At 34.3% G+C, this 10,202-nt stretch overlaps 1 non-coding gene and 1 pseudogene across 1 annotated transcript; both read right to left on the minus strand.

The window, feature by feature from the left end:
* Positions 1 to 757: 757 nt before the first annotated feature.
* Positions 758 to 3,816, minus strand: LOC116879619 (annotated as a pseudogene).
* A 5,245-nt stretch (positions 3,817 to 9,061) lies between these two features.
* LOC116879661 lies at positions 9,062 to 9,168 on the minus strand. Its single transcript, XR_004385077.1, has one exon. It is a non-coding gene; the product is annotated as a U6 spliceosomal RNA (small nuclear RNA).
* Positions 9,169 to 10,202: the final 1,034 nt, after the last annotated feature.

The following is a 10,202-nucleotide window of genomic DNA, read 5'->3' on the forward strand; positions in this document are numbered from 1 at the left end:
GCATAAAATTAGCAAAGTTCCATTTAATCTTAGAATTAAAATGAGAACCTCAGTGTACTGTTTCTTCAGTTTATTTTTTAATTTGAATATCATATGGAAGAAGCTACTGAATACATTTGCTAGGTTAACTTCACCTGTAATCTTGATACTTAATGTGGTGTAGCTTGTTCAGAAGAAAATGAAGAAAGTCAAATTCTCAACTTTATAGGCTGACTATAGTTTTCTTTTCTTTTCTTTTCTTTTTTTTTTTTTTTAAACTGCTGTGCTAACTCTTCCTTCTGTGGAGATAAAAGATTCTCACAGTGTCTGAGTTAACAATTTGTGAGACTTTTTATTCTTGGACTTAATTCATTAATATATTATGTGAAATAATTTGTGACAATTAACTTCTGTAATAAATGTCTCCAGTAGAAATAATCATTCCTTTCTTCCCACTCATTCACTGAATGGGTGACTGCTGTAGGTCAAAAAGAATCATTACCTCCCATTTTGTAAGAAATGAACAATTTCTTTCACTTACAAGTCATGTACTGCTCCGATCCCATTCCAACAAGGACTATTACAACTCTCGTTAGTTCTGCACTAAGACCGCTGCTACTACTACTGTTAATGTTGTTATTTTTATTTCCTGAGTGAATAAATGGGATTACCACACAGGTGATCGTTTTGCATTTGGCCTTATTTTATTTTATTTTATTTAGAAACCTTAATTTCCACTAACATTATTTCCATTTGTTTGCCTTTATGCAAGAGCAGCCTAACACCACTCAGTGGTTGTTCTTACCCATTCAATGGCCTGAGCAGTGGGAGCTGCGAACCTGTCCTCAGGGGCAGGCTAAGTGCTCCAGTCTTCAGTAGAAAACCTGCTGAAGAGCAAAGAGGACACCTGCATACCTCCAGGTCGGTCTGTGACTCTAGGCTGAGTAGCGGTGAACTCAGGTGCTGGAGCAGTTCCTTTACCCCGAAATTCCTCCTGGGTCACAGCCTTTTCAGCAGCAGCGTGCTCTTCCTTTTCCAGCTCTTCAGGACCTCTGTAGAAGTAGAGATCAGGCATGACCTCCCATGGGGCCTGCATCCTCCACAGCCGATCCACCGAGTGAGCTCCCTTATGGTCGCAAGGGGCAGTAGAGTCCACATAGTATAGAGGAGTGTCTGTGTCACACTGAGCAGTGGTAGGCAGGAGGCAGGTTAAAATAAGACATTTCTGTGAGAGGCTGGTGGTCAACCCTGGGATCAGTAGCCAGTCTGGGCTCCCAGAAGGCTGCCTGGATCCCATTAGTGAAAGTTCCAGGAGGGAAGCAAAAGGAGCAGCTCCAGTAGCCCCTGCAAACTTCAGCACAGTTCGCTGACTAATATTCCCAAACAATATGACACTGACATCAGCTAGGTTTTCAGTGGCAACAATGGCATGAGCACCATGAAGCTTCTCCCAGGTTTTTTACAGATGATACATAGTTGCCATCACTTTTCCTTTTGTGGTGTACTGTTCCGTTTAGAATTCAAGGTCAATGTCACTGAAGTGGGTTCTTGCTGCAAGGAATTTGAGGACATCCTCCTCCTCCATTTGCAAGATGTCAAGGGCTCCGGGCATGGTGAAAATTTCCCACAGTATGGGAAAAGGCTACTTTGGTTTGCTTTAAAGGAAACAATGAAAACATTTCTAGTAAGGTGCATTGTCAAGTTCCTTTTTTCTCTTTGAGAGTCACCAATGGTTGGAACACAGGATCTATGGGACTTTGTTAGACTGCTTCTGATGATAAGTCAGAAAAAGTTATCTCAGGCTTCTTGCCACATACAACCATGATAGAAGATGCCCTTTTCCAGACATAAGGTGTTTGAAATAGGTGACATAACACTAAGCATCTAACTAGTCTTTTTGAAGGATGATGTTATCCTGAGATCTGTCATTGGTCTCTGCTACCAACAGGTTAGTTGTATGGCAGTAACTTAGCAGGTAGCCAGTTCAACCCACAAATATTAGTACATTTATGATGGCACCCATGCATTTGTTCCATTATTCACAAAATTTGAGGTGTTTGTAGACCATTGTCCAAACTTGGGTGGGATAAGATGGAAGGCTTACTGAAAGTCACAGAATTAGTCATTTTTTATGCATTACATGAAAAATAAAGACCTATATCCTTTTACTCATTCACCTCCATGGATCTACCCATTTTTCTTATCTCTTCCCCAGAACTCTAAATTTTTATCTCCCGTTTTTTTTTTTCCCCCCTTTCTGAACTAGATAATCAATCAAACCTTTTAAATCTATCCTAGAGTTACTCATTCTTCTGGCCACTTCTCATCCGTAGAATGTGACAACTAAGTGTCTGCACACAGCTTTGCTTTCTGAAATGATGTTCTTCATAACTTAACTTCAGTACCACCCCTTTGTAGAGATATAAGAAGGCAGCAGTTCCCTTCACCTAACACAAACATATTGCAATAATCCATCTGTGAATGGGTTAAGATTTCTCCTACTTTATCAGTTGGTCATAAGAAATTCACATAAACTCGTAAGTGTGAACTGAAGGAAAGTCATGTGTATCAAGAGATAGGTGACACAGGAATCAGAATTAATTACCTGTTCATGTAATTTAAATATGTATTTGATCTGCTTGGGACAAAGCTTTACTGTGATGTTCCAATTTTACAATAGATCTTTCCTCTTTTGCATGACATTATGTCAAAATGATATGATAAAACATACCCCAAAATGGACAGCTCTAATAATACAGCCAATTGGTGTTTCCTGGCAAATAATAGTTCTTACTAGGACCACAGTACTAGGACTCAATTCTGAAAGATAGACTTATGGTGGGTTCTTAGCTCATAAGTATTATATCCATTTTATCTTCCCCTATTCTCATAATCTTCTGATTTCATTCTCACCACTATGTCAAGGAAGTACAACATTTATTCCTAATTTACTGTATTTGAGTGCAGGATTCAAATAGCCAATGTAATCGGTTATTAGGATATTTTAGGGGTTCTTATAATGGTTATAAATTCCCCAAAGCAATTAAGGTGTCTCCTATTAAAACATATTTCCCAATCCTTGGATGTATATATTCAGAATCTATGCTAAATACTGTCCACAGTTCCTGTCCAGCAAAAATTAGCTGGATTCTATACTCCCTTTAATGTGTAAGCTATTTATTTCTAGAAGAGATTCTATATTCCTGTTTGGTTTGCCATTAATCCTGATGCTTGCTATTGTTTTAGAAGCAAAGAGGGGAAGCAAGAAAAGATCTTTTATGGAAACAAGTTCCATCTCTATAAACATCTAATTCAAGTGGGTCATTTCAAGTCATCATTCAAGGAAGAGACTGCTTTCTTCTAACAAGAGAAAGGGGGCAGCTTCTGCTGAAATAATGAATTCAGTGGAATTTGGGAATTCAGATTTATCAGACTTGTCCACCTATATTCCCCATCATGATTTCAGAGTTCTATTCTTATTCTATCAAAGTCCTAACATCGACAAATGAGATTTGTTAAGGCTGCACACTTAATTAAATCACACAGTCTAACTCCCTTACAACTAGGTTTTGCCTGAGATTACATCTTCTGAAGAATTTATAGAAGTTACTCACAATATGCCATGAGATATCACTTGATGCCCAGGTATTAGAGAAGTTGGCTGTTGAGTGACCTAATTGTCATTGCCCCACATAGTCCTAAGATGGCAAAACCACACATTCTAATGCCTTAGTTTCCACCTGTACTTCTTTCAATCACCACTCTCTTGATGAGTAACTCCTGGATCTTTTGAGATGGCCAATTCATAGCTTTATCAAATTTGGCCACTTCCTTCATGTTCTCTCCCAAACAAGTCCTTTTTTTTTTTTCTCCTTTGAATATGGATAGGCTAAGAATTTCCCAAAATTTTAAGTTCTGCTTCTTTGTTTATTAACAATTCCATCCTAAAATCATTTTTCTTGTCACATTTTATAAGCATTCAAGAGAAACCAGCTGCTACTTCAACACTTCACTTAAATATTGCTTCAGCCAAACATCCAATTTTATTGCTCTCAAGTTCTACCTTCTACAAGACACCAGGATATGAGTCCAATTCAGCCAAATGCTTTGCCATTTCATAACAAAGACTCACCTGTCCTCTAATTTCCAAAAACATGTTCCTCATTTCTATTTGTAACCTCATCAAAATAGCCTTTACAGTCCATAATTCACAACTACTTAGGCATACTCCAATAAGATGGAGGTTTTCTCTATAGCTTTCTTCTTCTTCTGTGCTCTTACCAGAATTGCTTTTAACAGTCCATTCCCAACAATCTTGGTACACAGCATGTACCTCCAAACTCTTCTAGCCTCTACCTTTTATCCAGTTCTAAAACCACTTCCACATTTTTAGGTATATGTTACAGCAGCACTCTGCTTCTCAGGACCAATTTGTGTTTTTTTGTATGCTTGTTTGTTTGTTTTGTTTTGTTTTGTTTTAGGGTTTTCCAGAGAAACAGACCATTAGGTTGCATAAAGAGATACAAAAGGAAATGTATTACATTGAGCAATGTATTTCATGAGCAATTTGCTCATGAAATTATGGAGGCCAAGATATGCCACAACATGCCATCTACAAGCTGTAGAACCAGGAAAAACTTTTGGTATAATTCAGTTCAATTCTGAAGGTACAAGAACCAGAAATTTCAATGTCCAAGGGTAGGAGAAGACAGATGTCCCAGCTCAAGGAGAGAAAGAGAGAATTCACCATTCCTTCACATTTTTATTCAATTCAGACACCCAAGGGATTGGATGATGCCTACTACATTGGAGGAGTGATTTTCATTACTTAGTCTATTGATTGAAATGCTGACATCTTCCAGAAACACCACCACAATACATCCAGAAATGTTTTACCTGCTATCCGGGCACCCTTTGGCCCATTCACATAGAATCAATCATTATAATTGGTTAATTCAGTTAAAGAGCAGAATGGAAATGTCTTCTCCTACCACCAGTTTACCTTGTCTTGTCCACAACTATCTTCAGATATTACCAGGTATAAATATAGGCACATTGTTTCCCCTTTCCTCATTCAATTTCTGCTGGTCTTGGTCTCTGCTCTTTTATTCCCCATCACATTTTTCTTTATGCTTTGCCCAATGATAAGAATTAAACCTGATACTTAAAGATAACAACTGATTTGTCTACGCCTGTATAGAAAATATCTGAACTAGGAGTCAATCCCAAGTCACCTGAATCTCTCCCACAAGCAGTATGATAGTATTACCAAGATTATTGGAAAATTCATATTATTGCATAAATAATGTGGAGAAGTACAAATATCTATTTCAACACAGATAAAATGACGATAGCATTAGTAACCTAAGCAAAAATGGACTTTTTTTCTTCTTCAAAATCTAGAATCTTGATATAGAATATGGATTGTATATATACATATATTCAAATTATATTATTATTTTGATAAGGAATCAGGAAAAATAGCCATTTTACTGATTTTCCATTTTCTAACATAACAGAGTATACATGTGCACAGTAGGCAACCAGATATTCCATATAAATGGCATTTTGCCTTATTTTTCTGAATATATACATATATATATACATGCATATATTTGTGCTTATTATGCATACATTGCTTATTATCAAATTATTATTTATTTAGTATCTGTAGTTTGTCAAGTCTTTAAACTATCCTCATTTTCATTTTATTTTCTTCGACTCATGGCTAAATTTAGAACCATAGCATTTGCTTATTGTTGAAGTACTGATTCAAACAAAAGGTAACTGCGTTTCCAAGAAATAAAATAAGGCTGAAATAGCACTGAGGAAAAATTTTGGCACTGTAAGTTGTGTAGTGAAATCATGAAAAATCTTTACATGTTCTCAAGGACAATATTCTTTGGTATTATGTGATACATGGAAAATAAGAGAAACTAAAATCTGTCCTAAACAAAGGACCTTTTTAGCTCCTGGATCCATATAAGTTTGATAAACTCTGATTGCCTAGGGAAGAACGACAGACTGCTGTGGGCAGAGAGATATCTATAAATGACATCTTGAGATGCCTTATGTGATTCTAATACACTCACATCATTCAGTGCTCTTATACATATCCATTCAGAGGAATTAAGAAATATTTCTCTGGAAAGTTGTGTTAATTCCATTTCCAACATAAAATGTATTTTAAATTATCAGGTACTTAAAAATTTTAGTAGAATTTTGGGAGAAACTTATATTTTTATCTATAGCATTTGACTGGAATACAACAAAATAAAAAATATTGATAACTAGCTTTACTAAATATATTATAAAAGGCTAAAACCTATATGGCACATATATATCTTTGCAATCTCCCGGGTATTTCATTTCACAAATTGACTTTCTTGACCTCTTCTATTTAACAATTTGAAATTGTTACATAGAATGGAATGAGTTATACTATCATACTTTGTAGTACTCATAATTTAAAATTTAAAAGTCATTTAACAGGAAAAATATGAATATTTCCAATATTAAGGACAATGCTAAAATTTTTCATGAATTATGTCTAAATTACATGTGATGTTTAAAGAGAAAAGATGGTTTCTGAGTATTCCAGCAGTTGTTCTTAAACCTTAAATATCCTAGAACTTAACTCTTGGCCTTTCTATATGACCCAAATACTTTAGCTTTTGCATTTATTCTTGGCTCTCATTTGAACTCCCTCATACTTGTAATTGATTCCTGAGGGCTTGAGGGTGAATTACATTTCCTTTATTCTTTTCTTTTATTTATTTATTTATTTATTTTTTAAACGATGGCAGAGAGGAGCTGAAGGAAAGGGAGAGAGAGAATCCCGAGTAAGCTCCATGTTCAGCACAGAGCCTGACATGGGGCTGCATCTCAGGACCCTGAGATCATGACCTGAGACAAAACCAAGAGTCAGATGCTTAATTGACTGAGCCACCCAGGAGCCCTGGACTATACTCACTTTTTAATTAATATTGCTTAGGGAAAAATCATAACCTTAGAAAATTGATTATAATAATTCTCTTTTCTTTCACACAGGAATCCAGAAAGAAGTTACCAGAAAGTTATAAAATTTGACCAGTTTTTTAACTGATTACTCACCAAATGAATAAAGTCAGAAAACTTCTGGGTGGTAATTGAAGAACAGAGAACTAGGATTATATATACAACATCCCTAAAGCTATATCTGATTTTTGGGTCTGGATCCAATCAGAAAAATACAGTACTCTCAGGAAACCCACTTTACTATAAACTTACAAAATTACATTGGGTAAATTTTTATTCCAAAGAAACTGAGACAGTTTATATAGTGGCTAAGCCAAAAGCACTGCTTGGGGGAATTTAACTGTTTTGCTCAAGCTATCACTGGCCATCTGTTATTGAAGAGAGGTCTTTAGAGCCTGAGTTATCTAGGCAGGCTTAGGCTGTTGAAAGAATAACTTGGCTAAATACTCAGTTTTCCATGTCAATTTTTTTAGATACATACTGTACAAGGAATGAAGAACAGGTTTTATTATTTCTTAGTGTTGATATTGCATGTCTGAAAGCTTATTCAGACATAGAAGAATATTCATGTTCCCTACCCCTGTGTCTGTGTGTATGTGTGTGTGTGTGTGTGTGTGTGTGTGTGAAGATTTTGCTGTGATGGCTGAAGTGTGTGTTTTTTTTTAATAACACTCATGACATATTTGTTCAGTTTTGAATAGTTTTTAAACACCAATTGAAAAAATATTTAGCAAGTGGTTTAAGAAAATAAACATGTGGCATAGTTTGCCTTGAATTTTGGTTCAGGTTCAAAGATAAATACCTCAACATTAAGCACTTCGGAATAGATACAAATTTTTATTATCTAATTTATTTCATGATGATCTGAAACATCTAGCTCTTTTCTTTGCGTTGAAAAAGAACCTTTAAAAAAAAATTCCCACAGTAAGAGTAATGTTAATGGTGAGTATTAGATTAGGTTAGGTTAACAACTTTGTTTTGTGAAAATCAAAAGCAGAAATAAATTAACAGTTTATCAAAAATAAATTTTCAAATTATTGTATTATTTCCATGAACAAATCTTTGATGAATAGTTAATTATACTGATATAAAGCACTTGTTTTTAACCCTTAACATGTACTGAGAAGGGAAGTTAAATATTTCATTTATATATATATATATACATATATATATATATATATATATATGTATATATATATATATAAAGTAGCTTTACTCTTGTGAAATTTATATTGTTATTGTTATAAATAAGTCAGGAAAAGATGCTTATTTCACCAATTTTCCTACTTCTATTATGACAGAGTGAGCATATATGGGTGGCCAGATGTTCCAAAATATGGGTCTTCTGTTTTGTTTTACTGATTATATGCCAAGCATCTATCAGAGTGCTCAGGAAAATAACATTTCTGAATAAATGAATGAAAAGAACAAAAACAGAAGCATTTTAGATATGACATTTTGACTACATTTAAAAAATACTTGTGTCATTTTATTTGATGAAATGATTCTATATAGTTATAAAGTAGTCATTTTCAAATTACACCAGGAGTTTCCATATGTAGGGACTGTCCTCCCACATTTACCAAAAGGCAATAGTAAGGGGAATAAATAGGAATATGAAGGTGGATGATGACATTTCACAACAAACGAGTCTGATGGTCTCATTTGTTATCATATTCAGTCATTGAAAATATGCCAATTCTTGCTCATCAATAAAATTTTATTTTTTTCCACAACTCAAATAATGGATTTTATGGGAATTTTGTGGAATGATTTAATTAAATAGGAAAGTTTATAACAATTTGAGTTAACATGCCAATGGAAGAAAAGACACAGGTGCTTTTATCTTTATATTCTTTGGAAAATATCTAAGGATCCAAATATCATTTAAAAAGTTTTAAAGGGCATTTTTAATATGAAAAAACATTTTCAGTATTAAGACCTGATATTTTTATGTAAATTTAAGTGAGAATGACAAATTTACAAAATTTGAGGGGTTATTTTATCAAAAGGGCTTTTAAAATTTACCTGATGTAGCTCAAATATCCCTCTACTTTTTCTTTTTTAAAGTATGAAACACTTCATGAATTTGGTGACATCCTTGTGCAAGGGCTGTGCTAATCTTCTCCGTATTGTTCATAATTTTAGCTTCAGTGCTGCCGAAGTGAGCACTCTCTTTTCCTTTCATGACAATAATTTCTTTTGTCTTTGAGATTTAAGCTCACAGTGCCTGTTCAAAAAAATAATATGGAAGGAAGTCTAATGAACTTACAGAAAATGTTGATTTTGGACAGGTGAAAGAATGAAATGATCTGAAGTACTTGTTATAAATGCATATGATGAATTAGTCTGCCACATTTAATAATATGCTTTATCCCTTTCAATTAAAGCTATTATGCACAGATTCAAGTACTTTTAAAGATTAAATGTTATGTGGATAGATAGAAAAATGATACTATCATTGCATTCCATGCTCAATTGTATTTTGCACTATTTCAAAAGGTAAAAGTTTATATTTTTATTTACAAACTATTTTTTTTAGGCTTTAAAACTGAACCTGTGATGAAACATGTCAAATTAACCTTTAAAATATGGGAAGTACTGGGGAGCCTGGGTAGTTCAGTCCATGAAGCATCTGCCTTTGGCTCAGGTCATGATCCCAGTGTCCTGGGATCGAGCCCCACATCAGGCTCCCTGCTCAGAGGGGAGCATGCTTCTCCTTCTCCCTCAAATACTCCCCCTGCTTGTGTTTGATCTCTCTTTCTCAAATAAATACATAAAATCTTAAAAAAATAAAATATGGGAAATATTTTATGCATAAGGGTGTCATGTGTTCTGATAAATTTTATTAGTTAAAAAAAGTTTATAATGTTATGCTAAAATACTGATTGGCTATTTGAGTTTATCTTGAAGAAAATGAGTGCGTATAGGTGGCATACATTCTTTTAGAGGGCTGCATATTGAAAAACAAAGATGAGAAAAAAAAATAGTTAAACTTTGATCTCAACTCAGCATCAAATAGGACAAATTAACTTTATATAACGTGATCTACACAGATTATTATTAAGATTTCTAATGAAACTACAGCATATATTTAATGGGATTATTCAAAAGCAACTAATTAGAGAAAAGCATTTCAAACATGAATATAAGGATAACTTATTTATTTTTATTTATTTACTTGAGAGAGAGAAATAGCAAGTGAG

Source organism: Lontra canadensis, unplaced genomic scaffold, assembly GCF_010015895.1.
Source record: "Lontra canadensis isolate GAN:19392208 unplaced genomic scaffold, GSC_riverotter_1.0 scaffold62, whole genome shotgun sequence".
Lineage (NCBI taxonomy): Eukaryota > Metazoa > Chordata > Mammalia > Carnivora > Mustelidae > Lontra > Lontra canadensis.